The 15,965-nt window shown below is 47.1% G+C and overlaps 1 protein-coding gene across 3 annotated transcripts in view; it reads left to right on the plus strand.

Annotated features, from left to right (window-relative positions):
• The window catches only part of PACSIN1 (protein kinase C and casein kinase substrate in neurons 1), a 70,654-nt gene that overhangs the window by 38,350 nt on the left and 16,339 nt on the right, over positions 1–15,965 (plus strand). Inside the window, exon 1 of one of the 3 annotated variants that reach the window (XM_077159211.1) lies at positions 15,685–15,899. The exons of the other annotated variants lie outside the window; for them this stretch is intronic. The gene's annotated coding sequence lies outside the window, so the exon portion shown is untranslated. Of the gene's footprint in view, positions 1–15,684; positions 15,900–15,965 lie in introns of those variants that run through there. 3 annotated transcript variants of the gene reach the window in all.

A 15,965-nucleotide genomic window follows, 5' to 3' on the forward strand; every position in this document is an offset into this window, starting at 1 on the left:
ATAAATTTAACTAAAGAGACAAAAAACCTATATAAAGAAAACTACAAAAAACTGCTAAAAGAAATCACAGAAGACCTAAATAGATGGAAGGGCATACCGTGTTCATGGATTGGAAGACTAAATATAGTTAAGATGTCAATCCTACCTAAATTGATTTACAGATTCAATGCAATACCAATCAAAATCCCAACAACTTATTTTTCAGAAATAGAAAAACCAATAAGCAAATTTATCTGGAAGGGCAGGGTGCCCCGAATTGCTAAAAACATCTTGAGGAAAAAAAAACGAAGCTGGAGGTCTCGCGCTGCCTGACTTTAAGGCATATTATGAAGCCACAGTGGTCAAAACAGCATGGTATTGGCATAAAGATAGATATATCGACCAATGGAATCGAATAGAGTGCTCAGATATAGACCCTCTCATCTATGGACATTTGATCTTTGATAAGGCAGTCAAGCCAACTCACCTGGGACAGAGCAGTCTCTTCAATAAATGGTGCCTAGAGAACTGGATATCCATATGCAAAAGAATGAAAGAAGACCCATCTCTCACACCCTATACAAAAGTTAACTCAAAATGGATCAAAGATCTAAACATTAGGTCTAAGACCATAAAACAGTTAGAGGAAAATGTTGGGAGATATCTTATGGATCTTACAACTGGAGGCGGTTTTATGGACCTTAAACCTAAAGCAAGAGCACTGAAGAAGGAAATAAATAAATGGGAACTCCTCAAAATTAAACACTTTTGTGCATCAAAGAACTTCATCAAGAAAGTAGAAAGACAGCCTTCACAATGGGAGACAATATTTGGAAATGATATATCAGATAAAGGTCTAGTATCCAGAATTTATAAAGAGATTGTTCATCTCAACAACAAAAAGACAGCCAACCCAATTACAAAATGGGAAAAAGACTTGAACAGACACCTCTCAAAAGAGGAAATACGGATGGCCAAGAGGCACATGAAGAGATGCTCAATGTCCCTGGCCATTAGAGAAATGCAAATCAAAACCACAATGAGATATCATCTCACACCCACCAGAATGGCCATTATCAACAAAACAGAAAATGACAAGTGCTGGAGAGGATGTGGAGAAAGAGGCACACTTATCCACTGTTGGTGGGAATGTCAAAGGGTGCAACCACTGTGGAAGGCAGTTTGGCGGTTCCTCAAAAAGCTGAATATAGAACTGCCATACGACCCAGCAATACCATTGCTAGGTATCTACTCAAAGGACTTAAGGGCAAAGACACAAACGGACATTTGCACACCAATGTTTATAGCAGCATTATTTACAATTGCAAAGAGATGGAAACAGCCAAAATCTCCATCAACAGAAGAGTGGCTAAACAAACTGTGGTATATACATACGATGGAATATTATGCAGCTTTAAGACAAGATAAACTTATGAACCATGTAATAACATGGATGGACCTAGAGAATATTATGCTGAGTGAATCCAGCCAAAAACTAAAGGACAAATACTGTATGGTCCCACTGATGTGAACGGACATTCGAGAATAAACTTGAAATATGTCATTGGTAACAGAGTTCAGCAGGAGTTAGAAACAGGGTAAGACAATGGGTAATTGAAGCTGAAGGGATACAGACTGTGCAACAGGACTAGATACAAAAACTCAAAAATGGACAGCACAATAATACCTAATTGTAAAGTAATCATGTTAAAACACTGAATGAAGCTGCATCTGAGCTATAGGTTTTTGTTTTGTTTTGTTTTGTTTTGTTTTGATTTTACTATTATTACTTTTATTTTTTTCTCTATATTAACATTCTATATCTTTTTCGGTTATGTTGCTAGTTGTTCTAAACCAATGCAAATGTACTAAGAAATGATGATCATGCATCTATGTGATGATGTTAAGAATTAATGATTGCATGTGTAGAATGGTATGATCTCTAAATGTTGGGTTAATTTCTTTTTTTCCGTTAATTAAAAAAAAAAAAAGAGAAAGGATAATTGGAGATGAAGGGATACAGACTGTACAACGGGACTGGATATAAAAACTCAGAAATGGACAGCACAATACTACCCAATTGTAATGCAATTATGTTAAAACACTGAATGAAGCTGCATGTGAGGTATAGGTTTTTTGTTTTTGTTTTTTTTTGTTTGTTTGTTTGTTTTTGTTTTTTTCTTTCTATTATTGTTTTAATTCTTATTCTGTTGTCTTTTTGTTTCTTTTTCTGAATCGATGCAAATGTACTAAGAAATGATGAATATGCAACTATGTGATGTTATTGAGAATTGCTGATTGTACATGTAGATTGGAATGATTTCTAATTGTTTTGTTAATTCTTTTTTTAATTAATAAAAAAAAAAAAATATGAGGTGCTCTGCAAAAAAAAAAAAAAAAAAAAAAAAAAAGCTTACAGTCAAGGCCCCTGTTTTCTTATAAGCATTTTGTAAGGGTGACCATACCATTGTTGTTCTCTTGTTTCTGGCCTATTTTGTGTCACCAAATGTCCCACATGTTCCTTCCCATCATTGCATGCCTCAGATTTTGTTCCTTTTCGTAGCAGCACAACCTTTGTTATAAGTATGCACCATCATTTGCCAATCTATTTCTCCTTCAGCGCATCCTTCAGGCACCTGCATTCATCGGGCATCGTGTAGAGGGTCCAAAGTCCACAGGCCATCAACAGGAATGTGCATTTTTAAAAAGGAGATTGTGGGCGGTGCAATGGTGGCTCAGTGGCAGAATTCTTCTTTTTTATTTTAGCATTTGTTCCCCCTATTATTTATTTTTGTTCCATATGTTCTACTCGTCTGTTGACAAGGTAGAGAAAAGGAGCATCAGACCCAAGGTTTTCACAATCACACAGTCACATTGTGAAAGCTATTTCATTATACAATCATCTTCAAGAAACATGGCTACTGGAACACAGCTGTACATTTTCAGGCAGTTCCCTCCAGCCTCTCCATTACATCTTGACTAACAAGGTGATATCTACTTAATGCATAAGAATAACCTCCAGGATTACCTCTTGACTCTGTTTGGAATCTCTCAGCCATTGACACTTTGTCTCATTTCACTCTTCCCCCTTTTGGTCGAGAAGGTTTCCTCAATCCCTTGATGCTGAGTCTCAGCTTATTCTAGGATTTCTGTGCCACGTTGCCAGGAAGGTCCACACCCCTGGGAGTCATGTCCCACGCAGAGAGGGGGAGGGTGGTGAGACTGCTCGTCATGTTGGCTGGAGATAGAGGCCACATCTGAGCAACAAAAGAGGCTCTCTTGGGGGTGACTCTTAGGCCTAAATTTTAAATACCCTAAATTTTAAAACCCCTATCCTTTGTGGGGTTAAGTTTCATATGAACAAACCCCAAGACTGGGGGCTCAGCCTATAGCTTTGGTTGTCCACACTGCTTATGAGAATACCAAGAATTCAACTTGGGGACGTTGAATTTACCCCCGTTCTCACCATTCCCCAAAGGGGACTTTGCAAATACTTTTTTTATTCTCAGTGGCAGAATTCGTGCCTGTTATGCCAGAGACCCAGGTTTGATTCTTGGAAACTACCCATGCCAAAAAAAAAAAAGGAGATTGTGTTATATATCTACGTTTTGAAACAATTTTGCTGAATCATGCCATGGGTGCTAGTTGTGTTTTCATTCCCCCTATTTCTAAAGGAGAGAGAATTATTCACTGGGTCCTGGGCAGAAGACTGTAGAGTGGGAAGAAATGGAACCTAGAGGAGATACTAAGGTCTGGCTCCTGCTGGAGCTCAACTGCCACCAGTTCTCAGTGAGGCTGAGTCTCTGTTTCCTCATCTTACCTGTAGCCCATCCCTGCAGCTGTAGCTGGAGAGCAGAGGTTACGCAGTTGCAGGGAACTGTGCCTTGGGACAAAGGGCTGCCTGGGAGGGGGCGGGGGAGGGGATCGAACGCGGTTGCAGGGGGCAGGAGCTGGGGGGTGGAGTGGGCTCAGCACCTGGGCTGAAGCCTTGCTCACAGAGGCTCATTGGGAATAATTGCTGTGGTAATTACGGAGCGTGCACAAGCAAATGGATTCTAATTTATATTCTGCCTCCCTGTAAAGGTCATCCGTAATTGCCTGACTCCCTCCCCATGGTGGGCAGGAGCCTGCAGTAGGGTCTTGCTCAGGGGTCTCTGGGACGTGGACCTGGGATGAGAGGGGTGGGGGTGGGGGGCTGGTGGCCTGCTCCCTCTGTGCTGTCTCGCTCGCTCCTGGTGATCGCTGCCAGCCTGAGGGGGCAGGCAAGCTGGTGAGCCATCAGCACAGAGGCTGCTCTGCCTCCGCCTCCCGCAGGGTGCCCTGGCTCCCCATTGCCCCAGTGCAGGGCAGTGCAGGACAGAGCAGGACCACCTTCTGCTGAGCAGGCTGGAGATGGGGCACGCTGTTCTCTCTCACCCACAGGGAAACTGAGGCAGCAGTGATGACCTGTTCTGCCTGTTGGCCTCCTTATAAGCCTCAGTCCCAGATTTATTCAATCCTGTGACAGCACAAGGCCCACAGCATTTCGTTCTCTACAAAACGAGGGGTTTGACCAGACATAGTGGTTTTGGGAAGGCCCTTCCAGCTCTGAATTCCAAGAGTCCAGGATCCAGCCTTTGGTCTCCAAGTTCTGCGGGAGATTTATACATGGGCTTTGGGGTTGGACAGAATAGAGATCGAATCCTGGCTTACTCCTGCTGTGTGATACTGGGCAACTGACTTCACCTCTCTGATCCCCAGTTTCTCTTTTTAACAATAGAGATGATGATATGCACCTCTTAGGGTTGTTGCAAAGGCTAGAGGAAATGATGGAATATTATTTCCTGAGCACTGCCTCTGGGTCAGGCATGGTCTCACGGCTTTTTCTTTCCTAAATCACTTGATTCCCCCAGCTGCTCTGTGAGGTGGGTGCTGCTATTATCCCCAATTTAAAGATGAGAAAATATAATGATGGCAAGCATGGACAGGTAGGTTTCTATCAGCTGTTAGCTGCTGTTATGATTCCTTAGTCTATCTCCCTTGGGAAGGTTCTCCTCCAGCCAGGCTGAGCTTTGAAATTTGCTCCCCAAGCGCTTCCTTCTGCCTGAGCTGTTCCTCCCTCGAGCTGCGCTGGCCTGCCTCCCGCCCTCCCTCCGGAACTGCGCTCCAGCCCTGCCCCCAGACAACCAGACCCGTCTAATTCGGACAGCCTGCCCTGCATCACCGCTCACCCCATTGCCCCCCGACTCTCTGTGGTCTCCCCCGACACCCCTGTGCACCCCTGAGCCAACCCCCCCACACACCTGTTCTTGTTCATCTCCCGGCTGCACCTGGCATATTTTACTTGAGAAGTTCCAGGGCTAAAATAATCCACAGTCACCCTTGGGTCCAGTGTAAACCCCATCGGATGCCTCTATGGGCCACACCTGGTGCTAGAAACTAGGGCAGCAGAGACAGTACATTTGATCCAGCCCTGGGGAGGTTTCAGTGCAACAGGTTGGTGGTTCTCAACCAGGGATGTCCACGGGAGTCACTGATGCCAGGGTCCCAGCACAGAGAGTCTGGGTGCAGCCTGGGCTTGAGGAGCTTAAAAGTGTCTCAGGAGAACACCTAGGGCGTTGTGTAAGATTCTACAAAGGTCCCATGCACTAGGGTAACTTTCCAGAAACCTACAACCTCCAGGTGGGTCCCTGGACCAAATAAATCCTGAAATGCAGAGGACCCAGCCTCTCTAGAGCATCAAGTATTTCCATCCCCTTACCCCATACTATCAACACCCCCTTCCAACTTGAAAAATGTAGACTGGGCATCGCCGAAATACCGCGAAAGAGAAGGAGAAAGATCAAAAGGTGATGGTGGAGTTATACAGAGAAGGTCAGGTTTAACAAATGAGTATGATTGCTGAATCATTAAATTGATATCTCTTTTAGCCTCCAGTACCTTAGAGCAGCTGGGAGTAAAAACCTAAAATTGTGGAACTGTAACCCATACCAAACTCTGAAATCTGTTCTACAACTGATTGTTGTGATGTGCTTTGAAATGTATTGCTTTTTTGTAAATATGGTGTTTTTCACAAAAAAGAAAAAATAAGTCGATTGTGATGATACAAATAAATAAATAAAATTAAATGTCCCAGGGGACGTGACTGTCACATGCAGTTGTATTGAGAACCATTCTAGCAGAGGCCAGCAGATTGCTATAAAGAGTAATTGCAGTTAAGTAGTCTAGGTGCTGTGATGGACATGGTGTGTGTGTGTGTGTGTGTTTAAAGAAGGGACGTATCTGTGTAGAAAGGACAGGGGGTCAGGAGAGATTTTCAGCCCCCCTGAGGCAAGCTAGCGTAATGCTTAAGCCAGTTTTGGAGCCAGACTGCCTGGATTCAAATCCCACCTTGTGCCCTGAGTTCTAGGCAAGTTACCGCTCTGCACCTCAGTTTCAGCATCTGTAAAATGGGATACTAATGGGAGTTAAATGAAATTAAACAAGGTTATCCATGTAAAGCATTCAGGACAGTAGCTGTTGAGTAAATGTCACCTATTTTCCCAGTAATGGACATTTGGTTTTCTCACTTTTCAGCTGTAGCAGAGTTGCACAGGGCGTTTTTCTGTTTGTTTCCTTGAGTACCTGTGCAAATTTCTCTTGGGTATCTTAGAGGTGGGCTCCTAAGTCATAGCATGGGCATGGACAGCTTTCTGAGGACACCACAAGATTGCTCTCTGGAACGACTACTCATGTCTCTCTTGAAAGAATCATTTCAATGTGATTTAAATATTTGAACCCCATGTTCAGATGTGAGAGCCCTGCAGGCCCATTGATTGTAGCAATTGGGGTGCAAATAATAGAAAAAACAACTCAAAATGGCTGAAGCCAGTGTTTCTTGAATTCTGTTGTGTATATGAATCGCATGGATCATCATTGAAAATGCGGATTCTGAGTGGTAGGTCTAGGGTAAGGCCTGAGATCCTCCTTTTTCTAAGGAGCCCCCCCAGGAAAGCTGCTGCTGCTGATCCCCCAGCCACGCTTACGAGGGCTGTTCCCACACTTGGCTGCACATTGGAACACCTGGGGGTGTTTAAAAAAATCCTGATGTTTGCAAAGCACTGTGCAATGATGGACACTGGATGCTACAATTTGTGAAGGAAGGAAGGAGGGAAGAATGTGTAATCATTTTTTTGTGTAGGTAAGCATGAAAATATCCCTGGAGGTTTACATAATAAATTATATATGATAGATGATTAGATAGATAGATGTTACTTTAATGGGAGATAGAGAGAGAACGATGTGGATGAGAAAATTTTCACTTTATGTCTTTACATACTTTTTGAGTTTTGAACCGTGTGAATGTATTATGAATTCAAGAAAATTAAATACATAAATATGATTTAAAGGAAAGGGGGTATGCTCACAGATGGGGGGGTGCTTAATTATAAGAAAGTCTATAAAGATGCAAAAAATCTAAGTGAAATGGATAGTATTTTAGGAAAATAAAAATTCCAAAAAGTCACACAAAAGGAGGCAGAAAACCTGAAGAGATGACCCCAGTCTGAATTGGAAATATGGTAATCTCCCCCACATCAGCTCCATTCAGGCGAGGACCATGGCCTGAGTTGTTCAATTTTGTATCTCCAGGGCCTAGAACGGTGCGTGCCCTCAGTGGGTCGCTATTTGTGTTAAATAGCTAAATCTACCTGTTTAAAAAAATACTTGTGTTTGGGTCCCCTACCCAGTGATTCTGATTTGAGTGGTGTGGGGTGAGTTTTTAAAGTTTCGGTGGTGAATCTAATGGATAACAAAGTTTGGGAAGCATTTTCTTTAACCATAAGGAAGATTCGTTATCTTGCTCATCAAGATCTCTTTAGAAGGATGATGGGTTGGTTAGTTATGCAACTAAGGAATCAGCTTCTTTCCATCCTGATTGGGTAGGTTTGACCTCAAGTTAGCTTGCAGCCCCCAGCATCGCAAGATGGCTGCCATAGCCCCATACGTCACATACAAATCCCACAGTGTCCAGGGAGGTGCGGGGCTGTTTCTTGCTGAGTATCTCTCATCACCAGTGAGGAAATCTTTCCTGGAAGCCCTCAGGTCTGATTGACCAGGGGAATGGGAGTGCCACATTGGTTCTCAAAGTGGGGTCCCTGAATCAGCAGCAGCAGCAGCACTACCTGGATACTCAGTAGAATACAAATTATTGAGCCCTACCACAGACCTACTGAATCAGAAACGTTGAGGGTGGGGCCTAATATGTGAATGTGATGCACACTCAAGTTTGTGAACCCCTGACTTAGAGTCTAAGCCTCAGACCAGTGCAGTTCTCCACTTGGGATGACTTTGCCCTCCAGGGGACATTTGACAATGTCTGGAGACAGTTTTGGTTGTCACAACTCAGGGTGTTACTGGCATCTAGTGGGTGGAGACCAGGGATGCTGCTAAACTTCCTACAATACAGAGGCAGTCCCACAATAAACATAATTAAGAATTAAACCAAAATGTCAATCCTGCCAAGGTTAAGAAACCGTGCCTTAGGCCAATCAATGTTTCCCCCAAGTCACTCCATGAAATTGGGACTCTGGTCAGTAAAGACGAAGGAGGAATAGCTATTGCTTAGAAAGCCAGCACTGTCTGCCACCACAACTTCCTTTCACAATGCATCCGATATCCCACCACCTTCTCCTCTCCACACTGTCCCTTGCAGAGCAAGCTCTTTCTTTAGAAATAGATGCAGGACTCTTACAGAACCCAAAGCATGGGACTCACAGGGTAAAAGAGGTTTCTGTTCGTCAAATGTGCAGCCCCTTGCGCGCTCCTCTTTGTAGGGTGCGGGGAATCCTGAGTGAAATTGGATCCTGGCAGGAGACCTGCTCGGTGACTTCCAAGTGTTATTATTGGTAATGCTGCTTTATCAGGAGCTTAATCATCTCTCTAAATATAGTTTGTGATTTGAAAGTTTGGCTGCATCCTTAAGTGTGATTTTTGCACGGTTTTGGAGCGAAAAATTTTTTTTTTTTGTCCTAGAAATGCAGCCCCAGCTCATCATCTGAGCCGTGGAGCAGCGAGAACGGGTAGGAACTCAGCTTGGGGGCCCCAGCAAGCCCGGGACCCTGGACACACCCGCGTTTGTATTTCTTTTATCATCCCTTCCAGGGGTGTCCCCCTGGAGCCTTCTGCAGGGATGGAAACCTTCGATTGCTTTGCGGTCTGACACAGCAGCCACTCGCCCTCTGTGACTACTGAGCCCATGAAACTCGGCTAGTGCGACTGGGGCGCTGATGTCTGTTTTTAGGATCTGAATTTTCAATTTTGTTGAGTTCTAATAAATAAAATGCCTGGTGCCAGTGGCATCGTGGACAGGACAGCCTCCGACGTCCTGAGTGTCCCCTGGCCGTGCGCTGGCTCGCATGGGCGTGGGGGGCGCTCAGCCTGCAGGCTCTTACTGAGAGGACACCCTGTCCAGTCAATCTCAGCTGGAGACCCCCAAAACTCCAGAGAGGGACTCGGCTATTTTGAATATTGCAAAAAATTCGGTTCCAAAATGGAATGCTTCCCAAGCCAAGGCAGCCAACTCAATTGAATACTTCCGAGCTCTTTGCTTTTGATGGGAATTTTCTCAATTCATTGTAGAAATGTTGGTTATTCCATGTTGATCAGATACTCTATTGGGTAATTAGTAAAACTTCAGGTTTTCCAATATTTAAAAAATCATTTAGCACGTGCGGTTTGGTGGATGAGAATCTTTGAAGACACGGTGTCTCTTGGGTAAAGAAATACACGGCGGGTGCCATGGTGGTGAGGGGCTTAGAAAGCACTTGGCTGGTCCAATCCCCTCAGTTTCGGGGCAGCAAACCAACTCCCACAGGTCCCCGAAGCTGTGTTCATTTATATATTTTTTTTCTTGTCTATTTTCTCTCTGTTCAGCTGGGGTAATTTCTGTTGCTCTACCTTCAGGTTCACCGATTCTTTCCTCTGTTGTCTCCATTTGGTTGTTGAACCCATCCGGGGATTTTTTTTCAGTTCTAAAAATTCAATTTATTCTTTATCTATTCTGTGTCTTTCCTGAGGTTTCCTGTTGTTTTCATTATGTGTTTGTAACTGCTTTGCCAAAGCGTTTTTTATGATGACTGCTTAAAAACCCTCGTCAGATAATTCCTGTCATCTGGGACATTGTGGTTTTGGTGTCTGTTTGCCTTTTCATTCAAGTGCAGATTTTCCTGGCTCTTGGCATGATGAGTGATTTTTTTTTTTTTTGTCGTATCCTGCACATTTGGGGCATTATGTTGTGAGACTCTGGATGTTATTTGCATCTTCTGTTTTAGCAGGCTTTTTCTGACACCGCCCTGGTGGGGAACGGAGGTGCCAACTTGTTACCTCAAGGTGGGGGTGGGTCCAGGTTTTTCTACTTGGCCTCCTTTGACTTGGCTGGGGGGAGCTCCTTACTGCTGGGCGGAGGCAAAAGTCCTGACTCCCCCAGGCCTCCCCAGACACTGCTCCAGTGTGGAAGAGGAGAGGTGCCTCAGCACTGGGTGAGGGTGGGGGTCCAGGCTTCCCATGAGATCTCCACGGGCCCTACAGTGAGGAGGGGCTGATACCCCCTTTTGGGATGAACTTGCTGGCTCCCCACTGGCCTTCTCTGATCCCCAGCACCCCATGACAGATGGAAGTCCAGGCGTCCAGTTCAGCCTTTGTTGATGGTGAGAGGCAAGGGGGCTGCAGATTTTCCCCGTGATGTTTGGCTGGAGTAAGACAATTATTGTCCACAAGTTTCAATCACACTTGGCTGCCCCTTTTCTGGTCCTTTGACTGGAGAGAGCAGGCCTTTTTCTTTTGGGGAGGGGGTGTTTTTGTTCATACTCTTTGGCATGTCCATGTTGCTGGCTTCTCCAGCACCCAATCTGGGATAGACTAGGCAAAAAGAAAGCTCAGGAAGCTTACTCCCATGTCATTCCTTGGGTCCTGAGATCCCAGTTGTTCTGCCTTCTTCTCTCCGCCTTTTAGGGTCTTCTTATGTTTGTTTTATATACAGTGTGTGGGGTTTTTAGCTGAACAGGCAGGAGGAATAGACAGAGGCGCATCTACTCCATCTCGTCCTGGAATTGGAAGTCCAGATTCGCCTGTTCTTGAAACTCACAGAACTAGAACCCACTCTGTATGTTCTTTTGAGATTAACTTCTCTTGCTTGGCACGATGCCTGGAGATTCATCCTTGTGATGATAGTTGTACAGCAGGACATTTTTCATTGCTGTATAGTATTCCATGGTATAAATAAACTGTGTGGTGGAATTTGTACAATGAAATCCCAGTCAGCAATAAAAACAAATCAGCTCAACTGTGTGCAATAAACCACACAATCTATTTATCAGTCCATCTGTGGGTGGGTATTTGGGTCGTTTCCAGTTTGGGGTTATTATGAGCAAACCTGCTGTGAGTCCTGTTGGACACACAGCCCCATGCATTCATTTCTATTGGGAATAAATACTGCAAAAGCTTCTCAACTGGTCTCCCTGCTTCAATCCTTGCTGTCTTCCAGTCACTTCTCCACACAAAGCCACAGTGATCTTTTGAAAGCATCAATCAGATCTGTTCTTTCCTTTGCTCAAAAATACCAATGCCTTTTCTTTATACTTAAAATATAATCCAGGGCAGTGCGACGGTGGCTCAGTGGCAGAATTCTCGCCTGCCATGCTGGAGACCCGGGTTCGATTTCATGCAAAAAAAACAAAAACAAAAACAAAAACAAAAAACAAAAAAACCCAGAGTCCTTACCCACAAAGCTCTCTAACATCTAGACCTTGCCTGCTCTTCCTTATTCACTTTCCCCTCTGCCTGGCTTATTCTGCCTGCCATCCATTTATACATACACACATCCATCCATCTGTCTGTCCATCCATCCATCCATCCATCTGTCCACCCTATCAGTTTTGAGGGTTCTCAGTGTTCCTAGCCTACAGCCACCTTAGGGCATTTGGCCTTGCTCTTCCCTCTTCCAGAAACACTCTTGCCCAAATAGTGTCACATCCTCTTTCCCCCCTTTATTTAGATCTCTGTTCAAATTCTAAAATGGGCATCCCACTCCTACGCCGTTCTTTACCCCACATTATTTTTCCTGATTGCACCGACCACCACTTGAAATTTTATTATTAGTTTTATCATGTGTCTCCCCCTTTCATGCACCTGGACCGGTGCTTGGGAAATATCTGTTAGAGGTATTAAAGAGACTAGCGTGGGGTTCAGTGAGATGCACCTCGGTTTCGACGCCAGCTTAATCTTCCAGCTGTGTCTGATAGGGCTGGCCCCTGAACCGGAGGCTGCTCACACTCTCCTCTCCCGGGACCTTGCTCAAGTGCAGATTCTGATTCCGCAAGTCTGGAGGGGGCCTGGGGATTTCTAACCAGCTCCCAGGCAATGCCGAAGCTGCTGGTCCTCACACCCGCGCTCTGGGTAGTGAGGCCTCACCTGCCCTGAGCCTCGATTTCCACACCTTTAAAATGGTTCACTGAGGCAAACGAGCAGGGAAAGCCTGTGAGGCGCCCAGCACAGCACCTCGACTTAGCAGGTGTGCAGTTAGCACCCATCGCTCCTCCTGCGTGCACCTTTCAGGGTCTGAATATGGAAGCCCAGGGCCCTGTCAGACCCCCCAGTCCCCGGTGCCCACCCCTCATGTTGAGTCCCTGCATGGAGCCCTCGGTGGAGTCTTGTCCATTTTGTTTCTCCAGAGTTGGCCTGGCCAGCCTGACCTGTCCTGGGCAGGAATTTGGGACATTCATGGGAACATCATGCAAATGAGATGCAAATGATCCCTGATTGCATTTGCCCTGGCGTTGGGGAAAGTGCAAAGCTGGGGAGGGAGAGGCTGTGAATGCTTTTTGGATTGGGGGAGGATGGGGTGACAGAAGGTTCTGGGGACATCTGCTCTGTGACCTTGGGCAACGACTCCTTCTCCTTTGAAGGCTGATCTTGCCTGTGGGACTAGAATGTGGTTAAGGTCCCACAGGAATAAGGGCTGAGATGAGGCATGATGTGTGCCTGTGTGGTGTAGGGGGATATCCCTGGGCCCTACAAGTGATGACGCAGAGGGAAGGGGATGGTGCCAGGTCAGGCTGATGATGGGGGTGGGGTGGGGTGCAGGCTCTCTGGGCTGGGGGAGGAGTGGGGGGCAGAAGGGATCAGTTTCTCCAGCAGGACCTGTTACAGGGATCCCTGAGGGTGGGAGCACAGGGGTCTCTTAGAGAGCAGATGGAGCCGGCTCAGGCTAACAGAAGGGTGGGGGTAGGGGGCAGTTGTCTTTGGTATCCCTGGACCAGCAGTGAGTGAGGCCAGCTCTTTAGAAGAAAGATGATGCCAGGGCTGGGGGCCGGCAGGCGGGCAGGGGAACGACTTAACAGCAGCTGGGAACTCAATCCCTCCCTGTCCCCTGCCTGAGGCTCTCCTGGAAGCCTCTGCTCTCCGGGCACCAGGGACCTCCGGGGCCTGGGGACAAAGGACGTCAGACTTCTGGCCTAAGGCGGGCCTGGCTGGAAGCCACCTCTAAGGTCATTTTATTTTGGCGGGAGACTGTGGGGTAGGGCAGTTTCCTCCTTGGTGTCCACCACTCGCCTGGCACCTCGTGTGTGCAACCCAGTCCTGCCTTTGATCTGAAGATGAGAAGCGAATTTGGCTGCGGAACTTCTAGAAACTGGGCATCTGTTGCCACGTTTCCGGTTCAGATCCTTTTTGATGGGACCCGTGGGGAGCACAGTAAAATGCTTGGCGGGCTCAAGGCTCAGGGCCCAGCCCAGCTATTTACTGACTTTGTCACCTTGGACAAATTGTTGGATCTCTCAGACCCCTTCTGTCCTAGTTCGTGCAGTGGCCTGAGCATGCAGGGCTGCTATGACAGCCAGAGATGCTGCAGGAGTGGCCCTGAGGCCTGGAACAGCAGCTGAGTAAATCCACTAGGTCATCAGCTCCTCGAGGGCTTCTCAGGGCTGTCCCCCAGTGCCTAGAACAGCGTCTGGCACATGGTACGTGCCTGGTAGAGATCTGAATGAATGAAATGCCCTATCTCCTCTATTCCAACAAAAACATTTCCTTTTCTGACATTTTAACATCTCTGATTTTGTATAGTTTGTACAACCGATGGCACGCACTGGCGGCAGTCTTTTCGTTGAGAAGCGTCTTAGATTTGATGAAATAAGGAAGTGGCTATCATCATTACTAATGGGCAGCTTTTTGTTTTATTTTCAGTGGGTTTCTGATTCTTTCCGGTTGTACCTGTCCCCTCTGGGGTGTGTGGGGACCCTGAGAATTGCCGTGGAGCCCAGAGGCTGCTGTGATCCTTGCCAGAGTTCTTTCTGAGTTGGTGCTGACCCTTTAGGGCTGTGTATTCAGTTCGCATTCTGCAGCCCCTCCCCAGCTGTACGGCAGTGGCCCCTGGGCGATGCAGGGCTGTCCCAAGCCCTGATTCCCTCTGGGAAAGGAGGAGCTTATTTTACTTCTCCCTGTCAGAACTCCAAGTGCAAGGACTGGCTAGCAGTCTGGGGGCATATGAGCTCCCTTAGGGAAGGGGGCTGTGCTCCAAGAGCCAGAGCCTTGTCTGGACCAGGGAGAGGATTTCTGGCGTGGAGGAAGGGAATGGGTGGGGGAGGGTGGACCCTGCCTCTACCTGCCCCCCATTCCCCTCCAGCAGCAGACCTGAGACACTGCACCGGGCAGATTAGTGCCTGATGTCTGGGTGGGACAGAGTAGCGAATCAAATCCTCTCCCAGGAAACGGCTCATCCTTCAATCCCCTGGTTGGGACACTTTTTCTTGTGTCGCTGAGCCCCCACTCCTATGAGGCTAGGGCTGGGGACTTACGTGTGTGGCTGTGATGTTGTGTAGGAAAGGTTTGTGTGTTGGGTGTTCTGGATCCACGTATATATGGGGTGTGTGTGCGTCTCAAAGAGGTGTGCATTCTGTTGCTAGTGTTACAAATGATGTGTATGTGTGTGTCGTTCACACATGCACGTGTATAGGTGGGTGCAAACTTGTGGAAATGTGCATGTGCAAATGTGTATAATGGGTGTTTGTAAATATAAGGAAGAGGGTTGTTGGGGCGCATGCGTGCACGGACCCACACTGGTGTGTATACACCAATATGTGTGGTGTGAGCCTGACCTGTGCTGGGAGGGGTGTGTAGTGCTTCCTGGGAGAAGCACCAGAGTTGGAATCACAAGGTCTTGGCTGCCAACACGCAGCTCAGGAACCTTGGTTCTCGGATGGGTTGTTTCACTCCTGTGGACCTCAGTTTCCAGTCTGTGAAATGAGACTATGGCCGAGCATCTTACATTCTGCTGGGCACAGAAAAGGCTCAAAATAAAATTTTGAAGAATGACTGAATGAGAGAACAAACGATTAAACAAACAGAGATGACTGAGAGAGTAGCATGCTCTGAGATTTTAAGGGCTGGAGAGAAATTCATGGTAAGGTGCAGCTTATAATGTCTGGGAGAAGGTGCTGGGCGGCAGAATCTTGGGGGGTAGAGAGGGGAGGGGCTGGAGTAGGGTGCCCCCCAAGTCGAGGCGGCTGCGTGAGTGTGGTGTGAGCCTGCACCCTGGCTGATGTGGTGCCATGTAGAAGGCGTGCGTCCCCTGGTGTACACAGGAGGGAGGCTGTCTGTGTGGGGCATTGCCCAGTTGCCATAGAAACGAGCAGAAGGAGGTGGGTGGCTGGAGAATGAGGCGGGTCGGGAGGAGGGAGCGGGGAGGAGAAAAAAGGGAGGAGGCGGGTGGGGGGGTGCGGGGAGCTGGCTCCTGCAGTTCTGGCGCTGCTGCCTTCCTGAGCAAGTGAGCGATTTAGGGAGCCCAAGAGGACAGAGCCCCTAGGCTGAGCGCCAGGCCCCCTCCCCACCTGCCATCACGGACCCCAGGCTGGCCCAGCGGGGACAGTGAGCTCCTACCTGCCCCCAGCTTGGTGTCCAGACAGGCCCAGGTAGGCTTCTGGATGGGGGCAGCTGGAGGAGGCTGTATGGAGAGTGGGGACCTGGGGCTCCCCCGG

This window comes from Tamandua tetradactyla, chromosome 5 (assembly GCF_023851605.1).
Source record: "Tamandua tetradactyla isolate mTamTet1 chromosome 5, mTamTet1.pri, whole genome shotgun sequence".
Taxonomy (NCBI): Eukaryota; Metazoa; Chordata; class Mammalia; order Pilosa; family Myrmecophagidae; genus Tamandua; species Tamandua tetradactyla.